Source organism: Chiloscyllium plagiosum, chromosome 24 (assembly GCF_004010195.1).
Source record: "Chiloscyllium plagiosum isolate BGI_BamShark_2017 chromosome 24, ASM401019v2, whole genome shotgun sequence".
NCBI lineage: Eukaryota > Metazoa > Chordata > Chondrichthyes > Orectolobiformes > Hemiscylliidae > Chiloscyllium > Chiloscyllium plagiosum.
In genome coordinates, this window is record NC_057733.1 from 31,061,659 (window position 1) to 31,074,962 (window position 13,304).

At 43.9% G+C, this 13,304-nt stretch overlaps 1 protein-coding gene across 3 annotated transcripts in view; it reads right to left on the reverse strand.

Annotated features, from left to right (window-relative positions):
- Positions 1-13,304, reverse strand: part of LOC122562132 (monocarboxylate transporter 4-like) — a 62,553-nt gene that overhangs the window by 45,313 nt on the left and 3,936 nt on the right. For 2 of the 3 annotated variants that reach the window (XM_043714706.1, XM_043714707.1), the window contains exon 1: positions 1,999-2,149. The exons of the other annotated variant lie outside the window; for it this stretch is intronic. The gene's annotated coding sequence lies outside the window, so the exon portion shown is untranslated. Of the gene's footprint in view, positions 1-1,998; positions 2,150-13,304 lie in introns of those variants that run through there. 3 annotated transcript variants of the gene reach the window in all.

Sequence of the window (13,304 nt, forward strand, 5' to 3'; positions counted from 1 at the left end):
GCTGGAAAATCTCAGCAGTCTGGTCTAGTTAGCCTTTTTCAAAACAAGCTTTAGAAAATGCATTTTATATTATCATCCCACCTCAGATTAAAAGACTCAAAGCTGTTTTCTGCACGGCCGCCCAGGTATGTCTGAGAACAGCAAAGCGTCTGTAACCATGTGCTCAGCATCAAATTATACCGCGCTCTGTGGTGACACACATCGACCTTTTTTGTTGTATGATGTGGAGGTGCCGGTGTTGCACTGGGGTGGACAAACTCAAAAAAAACACACACGACACCGGGTTGTAGTTGAGCAGGTTTATTTGAAGCGCTCGCGGTTGGACTATAACCCGGTTTCGTGCGTTTTTTCCCCCACTTATTTTAATTTTGTTCGCCATCCCTGCAAAATAACTCGATGTTGGAGGTGGGCCAGCCTCGCCAGTGTTTCAGGTGGTAGGCAGGCAGGGAAGGGAAGGGAAGAAGGAAGAGGAGGAGGAACAAAAGCATCATCGCCACTGCAAGAGGACGTGAGAGACGTGACCTGAGACGATGAGGCGGTGAAGGGTGCTCTGTCTCCCCCGAATCATGAGTAATTAGAAGGGGGGGGGGGGGAGGCGTGGGATATTAGAACAAGAAAGCGGAAATACACGGGGGAAAACTGAGGCGGGTGATGCACTTGGCTTGGAAACGGCCCTGGGCTTTTGTCTCCTCATACAACAACGCAGTGTCAAATCTCCCTGGCAGAGCCGAGCTGCGGTGCTCATAAATCAGCGGGGAAATCGAATGGGAGAGCTTTCAGGTCAAACACAGCAAAATCAATGGGAAATACTTTCATGGCTCGGCTCTCTTTGGCCAGTCTGCTAGGCAAAAAAAAAACCCAGTTGACCAGAGAGCCTTTTCAATCCAGTACATCAGATGACTGAACCTTTAAGAGGTTTAATTCTATCGAAAGAACATAGGCAGAAATTAACCCATTTCCTCTCAACGCTAAAACACTTCCATCGAATTTCTCTCTGGCCAGACATGACAATGTGTGCCTTGGAGGAAATACAAGGTAGTACCGAATAAAATGGTGCGGATATTTAAAAAGGTCACACACTTTACAAATCCAATCTCCATTATAGTAAGGTGCTCCGTAGTGGATGTAGTTTTAATTGAGGGCTCTATATTGCTGTTTCTCCTTGCACTCCATCTGATTTAAGTCCTTGCAGACCGTGTAAGGTACATACTTTTTAAAAAGTTTGCCGAGAAACATTCCGCGGTTCAGCACAGGAGCATTGGGCAAGCAATGGGACCATGCTGTGCTGAACTGGGTCAAATTCAATGAAACAAACGGCTCTCGGGCCATTTCCTCCACGGATCGTTCAGCAATGTCCCCCTGCCCGCCACCGGGAACTAACACCCTCCCCCTCCCCACCCCGGAGTTTGACCACGTTAACAAAGGTGAATAATTGTAAGGAGCAGCGAGTATTTCCACCGAGCTCTGCCTCCAGGAACCAACCCCTTGCTCTTGGGAGCGCGTGTTGTGTAAGTTGCTCGTGGTCACCAACGCTTGAGACGCACCTACTTCTCAATTCACCAACAAAAAAAAAGGTCCAGCTTGCATAGAATCGTCAAAATGTGGACGTAATTTGATCGCCCGAGCCCACACCTCACCCTAGTCCTTGTTAAATGCGATTTTTCTTTGGTGGGGAAAGTCAAGCATCTGGTCAATGGCATTTCATGTGCTATACAATGCTGCCCAAATTTAAGATGTTAATCGGAAAGCGAGGATCCACAACACACAGACATATATATGTTTAAATATGTAGCGCACCTCACCGGAGATGTATAGAGCTGCTCACATTAAAGGCAGATTTAAATGATGAATTTCAAATTTTCAGTAAAGACATGGATGAGATTAATCTAGTCACTCTTCTCAACGTAGTCCCCTTTGTAACATATTATTTTAAGATAAGTTACACAGATAACCACATTGTACTCTCGAGGTATGGATTTATAGGCTGTAGATCGTTACCTCGTTGTTGGAATTGTTGCTCCCGACACGATCAGACTTTCCTCCGGCTGATGCTCTACCACGCTCTGCTCTTATTCACACTGCTGCGTCAGGCCCTGTGCTCGGAGCTGGTTCCGCTGGGTCTTAGTGACCGGATCTCTCATAGTCCTTCCCTCCCAATGTGATCAGCACCTAGCCCCAATACAGTCTCGATTATTCATTTCAAACGTTGCCCATTCGTTCAAGTGATCAAGAGAAAAGGAATACTTCAAAACGTGCCAGAGAGATGGAGAAAGGGCGACAAACAAAAAAAGGCTCAGGTTTCCACTTGTCATTTATCGAATGTACTAGTGTAGTCGTAAGTTCAGAGCAGGTCAGACTACTTCTGGCGGAGCTTGTTTACTCCATTCCACATACACCTAGGGAAGATCAGAAACGAAACAAAAGCGAAATGCTGCCATCACCGGAAATACTCAGCAAACCAGGCAGCATATGTGGTGATAGTAAAACAAAGGTCCAGGCTTCACCTCGATTAACTTTTAGATCTGGGAATAGTTAAGAGATGTCGGGCTTAATCTTAGGGTAGTTTGGCAAAGTACTATTTTTATCAAGTTTCATGGAGGATACTGGACACAAATCTCTAAGAAGTGGTACTGGTGATCACGATCAAAGCCTACTTGCACATTATTCGGAGATGCCGGTGTTGGACTGGGGTGTACAAAGTTAAAAATCACACAACACCAGGTTATAGTCCAACAGGTTTAATTGGAAGCACACTGAACAATCACCTGATGAAGGAGTGTCGCTCCGAAAGCTAGTGCTTCCAATTAAACCTGTTGGACTATAACCTGGTGTTGTGTGATTACTACTTGCACATTGGTGGACTGGAATGGAATCTTTTTCTATTGATGACCTCTACTGTGTTGTGATATGGTGTTCTGAATGTGAAGTGTGCACAATCCATGATGCCTTGGCCTGGGGGAAGCAAGCTATGTTACTGAAACCTACTGCCCGCGCTGCAGCACTGACGTTGTCGTGGGGAAACAAAATGTTCCTCCTCCTTCTTCCTGCACCTTCGCCACATTGGCAACAACGGCATCTGTACCCCTGCTGTGGCTTTAACCATCAGTTACACTTGCAGTGAAATGTGTTAGGAACACAAGTTACAGGATTAAAAATCACACAACACCAGGTTATAGTCCAACAGGTTTAATTGGAAGCACACTAGCTTTCGGAGCGACGCTCCTTCATCAGGTACACAGGTACACACAGACGCGCACACAGACACCCACCCACACCCTTATAGACACACACACTCCCACACATGCACCCCCTAACAGACTTAAGAAACTCTGCACTCACTACACACACACACACTTTCTCACACTCACAACCCCCACTCCAGACAGACACACACACACACAGACAGACAAAGACCCACACATATATTTTGTGTGGTGAATTTGTAAGATCTTTCATGAAAGAAGTGAAACTATCACTGTATTCTAACAGATGAAAGGCTTAACAGACAATCAATTTTTCAATGTATAATTTCAGTTACATCACACTGCAAATTTTTGCTATAAATTCTGTGTTACGATCGAGCCCTCCACAATCACCTGATGAAGGAGCGTCGCTCCAAAAGCTAGTGTGCTTCCAATTAAACCTGTTGGACTATAACTTGGTGTTGTGTGATTTTTAACAAGTTATAGGACGTTAGCAATAAGCACGGTCAATAGTTGCATCACTTACCAATGAGGCTTAATGTGATCGTCCACAGAGTGAGACATGGAGTATCCCAAACACAGAACATTGCCTCTACCTGAGCAGCCACCTCTCATCTATACCAGACATCAATGCAGAAATACAACATCCCATCCTAGCTGTGAGCTCCAGCTTCAGACAACAATGGATGAGAATCTTTGATGACTGTCACATCTGTGCTGATACTAAGGTCCTTGTGTATAATGTAATTATGCTTCCAAAGCTTGGACAAGAATAGATGCCACCTCAAGACCCTTGAGCGGTACCATCAACATTGTGTAAAATGGATTCTCTCCATTAGCTGGGAGGACACAAACTAACATCAGCAAGCTTGAAGCATCTAAAAGCACGAGCATCAAGGTCATGATCATCCAAAACTAACTCCGCTGGGACAGCCATGTGCTGAGGATACCTGAATTCTGACTTCTAAAGTGAATCATCTTCACCCAGCTCAAGAAAGGCACTCAGATGAGAGGACAAAGAAAGTATTTCGAAGATCCCCCTAAGTTTCTCTCAAAAATTCTTTGAGAATTTGAGAACACCCGGCAACAAGAGGAAGAGCAGAAAAGAAAGAAGAGAATGAAATACCAACGTTCTCAAGGCTAAGGACCACCTCCATCAGAAAAATGCCAAATGTGTGGCCAGAGGTGTGGCTGTAGGATCAGGCTCATCAGCCACACAAGGACCTGCAGAACTATGACCAGTGACATGGAATTTTCTAATGGACAATCACATTCTTTAGTCAGTGATTGCCGACGATCATCCTTGCAAAGAGCACCAAGAAATTACTCTTTTTGTCACTTTCATATTGGACTTTAGCTTGATGAGTGCTTCACACACATAGCAAAAAGCATGCGAGAGCTGTGTGAACACAGAACCTTTCTTCCCCAGCCCTGCATTACCCATGAAAGACATCATTGCATGATACTTAGTCCAGGTACAGAGGGCATCAGTTCCATGCTCCTGTGTGCACTATGACTTGCATTAGCACTGAGTGCTTTGTGACCTCTGGGTGCCTCTCTTAATGTTGTCTCTGATTACTTCTGTGTCACAGAAATGTCTGTCTACAATTTGCAAAGGCCAATGACATGACGATCAGATTTGAACCTCACACATTAGGACACTGCCTATATTTCACATGCACAATGATATGACTGCAAATCATTGAACCTATACTTCAAAGGCGCATTATTGATGCAAATGCCCCTTGAAGGTCATCATGTTGTGTAGCAGTGAAACCTGCATTTCTGGATATCCAACTGGTACACTGAGCATTTGTGGATGGTTTTAGCAATCGGCAGATCATGGAAGGCAGCTCAGGTCAGCCTGGACACCATGAGGATCAGATTCTTCCTGATTGTCAGCATCTTCCCCTACCCCACCCCCCAAGCCCTATGCCCGTTTCTACACTGCACTTCCTGGACAACCCAACTTGACGAGGTTCCCACCTACTACCTTAAACTGAGACTCCAACTGTCCTGCTTTCCCCTTGACCCCCCTCCAACATTAAACTGAGGTGATGACCACCTCTTGCCCTGCTCCCTGCAGCTCCTTTGTCTTCCCATGCATTATTGGTTCCCTATACCTCCCCCCCACCATATATTGAGTTTACCCCTCCATATTCCAGACTGCTGCCTACAATCCTGAATGTTGATCCCCTCCTCCTTTCTGATATCTGCAGTGGCCCTGATATCAAATCCTCTGCCACAGACATTCCACTGATGCCCAGGACTGACCATCACCTACTCCTCAGACTGTACTGAGACAGACCCAAATGACACATCTGGAAGAAGTGTAAATGGCAACATGATGAACAACTAAGAGGGAAGGGAAAGAATGAAACTAAAGCAAATGAAGAAGAGAAACAAAATGGGGCAGAAGTTACAGACTGAAATCTACGTGAACTTTGTTGAGTGCAGAAGGATGTAATGTACCTAAATGAATGACGAGCTGCTGGTGCTCAAGTTTCTTTTGAGCTTCACTGGAATATTGCAAGAGACTGTGGACAGAGAGGTCAGAGTGGGAACAAGATGGTGAATTAAAGTGACAGACAATTGGAAGCTCAGGGTCACATGTCAGCACTGATTGGATTTGTTTAATAACCTCCTTCTAACCTTTAACAATTCTGTCATTCTGTTAATGAACACTTTCTCTCTCCAGTGAAATAGGAATGGACTGGTAGAAATATATCTGGTGACTCCAAACCATACTGTCAAGAACTATGTTGCCTATTGGGATTAGCATCCCAGATAAAGTTCATCAGGTTTGACTGAGCCAGGGACACACAAAGCCAAGATTTACAGGGGGTAAGAGTGACCCAGTTGTCTTCTACATAAATCTTCCAAGTAACATCCAGTACCCAACCAACACAGACAATAGCTATCAACACCAAAGATGTGCAGGTTAGGTGAATTGGCCATGCAAAATTGCCCATAGAATTCAGGGAGGTGTAGGTTAGGGGTAAATGTAGAGTATTGGGGAATGGGTTTGGGTGGAATACTCTTCAGAGTTGGTGTGGACGTGTAGGGCTGAAGGGCCTGTTTCCACTCTGTAGGGATTCTTTCATCATGACACTTGATATTTAAGCTTTCCAGCTTTGCCTAGACTGCAGCTGGGTAAAATAAACTGCCTCACACCGTGCCACTCAGTGAAGCAAGTCAGTGACTGATGATTTATCTGCCAGAGTAAATTCTTTCATAACATTGGCAGTATTGTGACAATATTTTACAATTCTATTGTACAGCTGGCTTTACACGGGGTAAACGAGTGTACATCCAGAGCCAATGAAGTCTACACCAATAACACAATGATGTAAATGGTTAGGAATAAGTATTTACTCAATGTCCAATTGGTCTTTCATTATCAAAACAAATTTATGTTGGTCAATGATTCTCAGCAATTCACACGATGCACCTATTCAATTTTACCAATCATCTGCATAATTTTATTTGAAGGAAAAAGGTCGTGTAAATTCCCAAAGACCCTGGACAGAAATTAAAAATAGGAAGTGCTGGAGAAATTCAACATATCTGGCAATACCTGGAGAGAGAGAGAGTCAACATTTTGAATCCAATATGATTGTTCTTCGGAACAGTTGCTGCCAGATCTGCTGAGTTCCTCTAGTATTTTCTGTTTTTATTTCAGAACTCCAGCATCCACAGCATTTTGCTTTTATTTGAGTGTTTAAATCACTGCCCATCTTTAAGATGTTCTGCCATTGTTTCTGCTATGATTTCTGTTTTAATCTTTTGGTTTGTTTACCTTTATTATTTTCTACCTTTCTCCCAGTGTTTGATAAAGTGTTTGTCAAAACTTGCTTTCACACCTGCATCTCATAGAACATAGAACATTACATCGCAGTACAGGCCCTTTGGCCTTCGATATTGCGCTGACCTGTGGAACCAATCTGGAACCTATCTATTCTACACAATTCCATTTTCATCCACATGCCTATCCAATGACCATTTAAATGCTGTTAAAGTTGGCGAGTCTTCTACTGTTGCAGGCAGTGCACTCCACGCCCCTACTACTCTCTGAGTAAAGAAAGTACGTCTGACATCTGTCCTACATCTATCACCCCTCAATTTAAAGCTATATCCCTTCGTGCTAGCCATCACCATCCAAAGAAAAAGGCTGTCACTGTCCACCCTATCTAACCCTCTGATGATCGTATACGTCACAATTAACATAGAACATAGAAAAATACGGCACAGTACAGGCCCTTTGGCCCTCGATGTTGCGCCGATCCAAGCCCACCTAACCTACACTAGCCCACTATCCTCCTTATGCCTATCCAATGCCCGTTTAAATGCCCATAAAGAGGGAGAGTCCACCACTGCTACTGGCAGGGCATTCCATGAACTCACGACTCGCTGAGTAAAGAATCTACCCCTAACATCTGTCCTATATCTACCACCCCTTAATTTAAAGCTATGCCCCCTCGTAATAGCTGACTCCATACGTGGAAAAAGGTTCTCATGGTCAACCCTATCTAAACCCCTAATCATCTTGTACACCTCTATCAAGTCACCCCTAAACCTTCTTTTCTCCAATGAAAACAGCCCCAAGTGCCTCAGCCTTTCCTCATACGATCTTCCTACCATACCAGGCAACATCCTAGTAAACCTCCTCTGCACCCGTTCCAGTGCCTCCACATCCTTCCTATAGTATGGCGACCAAAACTGCACACAATACTCCAGATGCGGCCGCACCAGAGTCTTATACAACTGCAACATGACCTCAGGGCTCCGGAACTCAATTCCTCTACCAATAAAAGCCAGTACGCCATATGCCTTCTTCACCGCACTATTTACCTGGATGGCAACTTTCAGAGATCTGTGTACATGGACACCAAGATCCCTCTGCTCATCCACACTACCAAGTATCCGACCATTAGCCCAGTACCCCGTCTTTTTGTTACTCTTACCAAAGTGAATCACCTCATACTTACCTACGTCTCGTCTCAACCTTTTTCTCTCTCACAAAAACAGTGTCAAGCCCCTCAGCCTTTCCTCATAATACCTTCCCTCCATACCAGGCAACATCCTAGTAAATGTCCTCTGAACCCTTTCCAAAGTTTCCACATCCTTCCAAGAATGCAGTAACCAGAACTGTACACAATACTCCAAGTGCAGCCGCACCAGAGTTTTGTATAGCTGCAGCATGATCTTGTGGCTCCAAAACTCAATCTCTCTACCAATAAAAGCTAACACACTGAATGCCTTCTTAACAACCTTATCAACCTGGGTGGCAATTTTCAGGGATCTATGTACATGGTCACCTAGATCTCTCTGCTCATCTACACTACCAAGAATCTTACCATTATCCCAGTACTCTTTTTTCCTGTTGCTCCTTCCAAAGTGAATTACCTCATACATTTCTGCATTAAACTCCATTTGCCACCTCTCAGCCCAACTCTGTACCTTATCTATATCCCTCTGTAACTTACAACATTCTTCAGCGCTATCCACAACTCTACCAAACTTAGTATCATCCTCAAATTTACTAACGCATCCTTCTATGCCCTCATCTAGGTCACTTATAAAAATGACAAACAGCAGTGGCCCCAAAACAGATCCTTGCGGTACACCATTCATAACTGAACTCCAGGATGAAAGTTTTCCATGAACCACCACCCTCTGTCTTCTTTCAGCTAGCCAATTTCTGATCCAAACTGCTAAATCACCCTCAATCCCATGCCTTTGTGTTTTGTGCAATAGCCTACAATGAAATCCAAATACACCACACTGCTTTACCCTCATCCACCTGTTTGGTCACCATCTCAAAGAACTCAATAAGGTTTGTGAGGCACGACCTACCCTTCACAAAACCGTATTGACTATTTCTCTCTAGATGATTATAAATCCTATCTCTTATAACCTTTTCCAACACTTTAGAACACAGAACATTACAGTGAAGAACATGCTCTTCGTCCCTCGATGTTGCGTTGACCTGTGGATTAATCTAAGCCCACCCCCCTACACAATCCCATCATCATCCATATGTTTATCCAAGGACTGTTTAAATGGCCCTAAAGTGGCCATTGGCAGGCAGGACATTGGCAGGCAGGACATTCCATGCCCTTACCACTCTCTGAGAGTGCCTCTGACATCTGCCTTATATCCATCACTCATCAATTTGCAGCTATGCCACCTCATACAATCCAATGTCATCATTCTAGGAAAAAGACTCTCACTGTCTACCCTATATAATCGTCTGGTCATCTTGTATGTCTCTATTAAATCCCCTCTTAGTCTTCTTTTCATTGTGAACAGACCCAAATCCCTCAGCCTTTCCTCATACAATCTTCCCTTCAGACCAGGCAACCTCCAGGTAAACCTCCTCTGCACCTTTTCCAATGCTTCCACATCCTTTCTGTAATGGGACAACCAGAACTGTATACAGTATTCCAAGTGAGGCTGCACTAGCATTTTGTACAGTTGCAGAATGACATCACGGCTCCGGAACACAATTCCTTGACCAATAAAACCTAACACACCGTATGCCTTCTTAATAGCACTATCAGCCTGGGTGGCAACTTTCAGAGATCTGTGTACCTGGACACCAAGATCTCTCTGCACATCCACACTACCAAGAATCTTTCCATTGATCCTGTATTCAGCCTTCCTGTTATTCTTCCCAAAGTGAATCACCTCACATTTATCTGTATTGAACTCTATTTGCCACCTCTCAGCCCAATTCTGCAGTCCCCCCTGCAACCTGCAACATTCTTCCACATTGTCCATAGCTCCACTGACTTTAGTGTCATCTGCAAATTTACTAACCCATCCACCGATGCCTGCGTCCAAGTAATTTATAAAAATGACAAACAGCAGTGGTCCCAAAACAGATCCTTGTGGCACACCACTAGTAACCGGACTCCAGGCTGAATATTTTCCATCAACCATCACTTTACCCTCAACCGAAGTAAGGCTCACTAGTCTATAATTACCAGGGTTGTCTCAACTCCCCTTCTTGAACAAGGGGACAATAATTGCTATCCTCCAGTCTTCTGGTACTATTCCTGTAGACAATGATGACATAAAGATCAAAGGCAAAGGCTCTGCAATCTCCTCCATGGCTTCCCAGAGAATCCTAGGATAAATCCCATCTGGCCCAGAGGACTTATCTATTTTCATACTTTCCAGAATTGCTAAGACCTCCTCCTTGTGAACCTCAATTCCATCTAATCTCGTAGCCTGCACCTCAGTATTCTCCTTGACAACATTGTCTTTTTCCAGTGTGAATACTGACAAAAAATATTCATTTAGTGCTTCCCCTATCAGCTCAGACTCCACGCACAACTTCCCACTACTATCCTGATTGGTCCTAATTTTTCTCCAGTCATTCTTTTATTCCTGATATACCTACAGGAAGATTTAGGGTTTTCCTTGAACATATCTGCCACAACTTCTCATGTCCCCTCCTGGCTCTTCTTAGCTCTCTCCTTAAGTCTTTCCTGGCTAATTTATACCTCTCTTTAGGTCTTTCCTGGCTAACTTGTATCTCTCAAGTGCCCTATCTGAGCCTTCACATCTCATTCTAACATAAGCTGTCTTTTTCCTCTTGACAAGAGATTCAACTTCTAATGTAAACCACAGCTCCCCTGTTCGACCACTTTCTCCCTGCCTGACAGGTACATACTTGTCAAGGACATGCAGTAGCTGTTTAGATTAGATTAGATTACCTACAGTGTGGAAACAGGCCCTTCGGCCCAACAAGTCCACACCAACCCTCCAAACAGTAACCCACCCTGACTAATGCACCTGACAACTACGGACAATTTAGCATGGCCAGTTCACTTAACCTGCACATCTTTGGAATGTGGGAGGAAACAGGAGTACCTGGAGGAAACCCATGCAGACACGGGGAGAATGTGCAAACTCCACACGCCCAAAGCTGGAATTGAACCGGGGACCCTGGTACTATGAGACAGCAGTGCTAACCACTGAGCCACCGTACCGCCCGTTCCTTGAATAAGCTCCACATTTCAATTGTGCTCACCCCCAGCTGTTTCTTTCCCCATCCAAAGCATCCTAAATCTTGTCGAATCGTATGATAATTGCCTTTCCCCTAGCAATAGCTCTTGCCCTGCGTCTTACCTATCACTTTCCATCGCTAAAGTAAACATAACCGAATTGTGGTCACTATCACCAAAGTGCTCACCTACCTCTAAACCTAAAACCTGGCCAGGTTCATTACCCAGTGCCAAATCCAATGTGGCCTTGCTTCTTGTTGGCTTGTCTACATATTGTAGGAGGAAACCTGAGTACCTGGAGGAAACCCATGCAGACACGGGGAGAATGTGCAAACTCCACACGCCCAAGGCTGGAATTGAACCGGGGACCCTGGTACTATGAGGCAGCAGTGCTAACCACTGAGCCACCGTACCGCCCGTTCCTTGAATAAGATCCACATTTCAATTGTGCTCATCCCCTGCAGTTTCTTTCTCCATCCAAAGCATCCTAACTCTTGTCGAATCTTGTCTACATATTGTGTCAGGAAACCATCCTGCACACATTCTTCATTAACTGTCCTTGGTTCTGCCTTACCCCACACAGTTTCCAATTAAAGTTTCATCCTTTATGTTTCAAATCCATCCAAGATTACAGGAATCTCAGAGACATGCAACACTCCTGAGACCACTGTTTTCGTCACACCTTCAGATCCACATTCAATGCCAAGCGCCATCACATGCTTACTCTCAATCTTCTCTCTTCATCTGTACAACCTCCCAATATCTCAAAGCTGTCCCAGTTTGCAGTTCCATTTCATTCTTTATCTCATTCAACAGTTCAACAAAAAAGAATTCTCTTCCTTTCAGGTGTTAAAGAATCCACAAATTCCCAGGTACTGACACCCCTCTGGATACCTGCCCCCGCCCTTCTCTCCAACTCCATCCCCTCTTCTAATCCCATGTTTTGTCATGTATTTGCTACACCCTTGACTTTCGTCTCTTCGAGATTTAACAATCTGTGCTCAGCAAAGGACGTAGTGTTATACATCCCCACCTCAATGCATTTCAGGTATAACATTGCATTGAACTCTTTTGTCATCTGCCTCTATGCCACTTCTTCTAATCCAGCCCCATGGATCCTTTCACCAATCTTCAGTATGTCTTCTCCATCTGGACCAATCCTTCTGGCCTTTTACCTTGAACTTGATGTCTTCATTGAGAACTGGTGTTCCAAAGAAGAGTCATGCTGGACTTAACTCTTGTTTCTGCCTCCTCCCATGCTTGATATTGTCAAATACTTTCATGATGCTAGCTAACCATCAATGCTGGAAATTCTCGCCTTGGTCCATAGTATAGGGCTTGCATTCCCTGCCTTAAAACATTTCACTCCCTAAATTCTACAGCATCATTTTACTTAGTAAACACTTGTCTTTGCCCAGTTAATATATCAAATGCTTAGCTGCCTCCTAATTCCAGTTAATTGCTTAAAAGATTAGTATTTCTCCATTTTCATTGAGTAGGAAACTAACACAATCATCAATAAACAAGCATTAGTGATTTCGTCCAAAAATACTTATCATGCACAGTTGATTCAGGAACAGCACAACAATAATAACTTCTCGGATTTGATAGCTGCTGCCCATAAATATTCAAAGAGAGTCACTGGTTATTGGTAGTGGGTTGGAATGTGGAGTTGAAGTTACAATCAGATTAGCCATGAATTTACAAAAAAGCAGATCAGGCTTGAAAGGCCTTGTGGTCCAGTTCTGCTGCTAATTTATTTGTTTGTATTCCTGCACAGCCACCAGGAATGAAGAGCTTGATTTAGAGCTAGGCTGTTCTTAGTCCCCTTAGTTTTAAGCCATGGTTTCCTATTTGTAAGAGTTTCAGAAAGTGAAAATGTGGATTCCAGAAAGCTGTTTTTGCATTAACTCTTTCTGGTTTACTCCCAACTTCTGTATTTTCCATTTAGAAGATATATAGTCTATGTGGCAGGCAAGGGAATCTCAGCATTGTCTATAGGTTCATTATGTTTCTCACTACCAGACACCTGAATTCTATTTGCCTGTATTTGTTAATCTAGTGACATTAGAATCTACTAAAATCA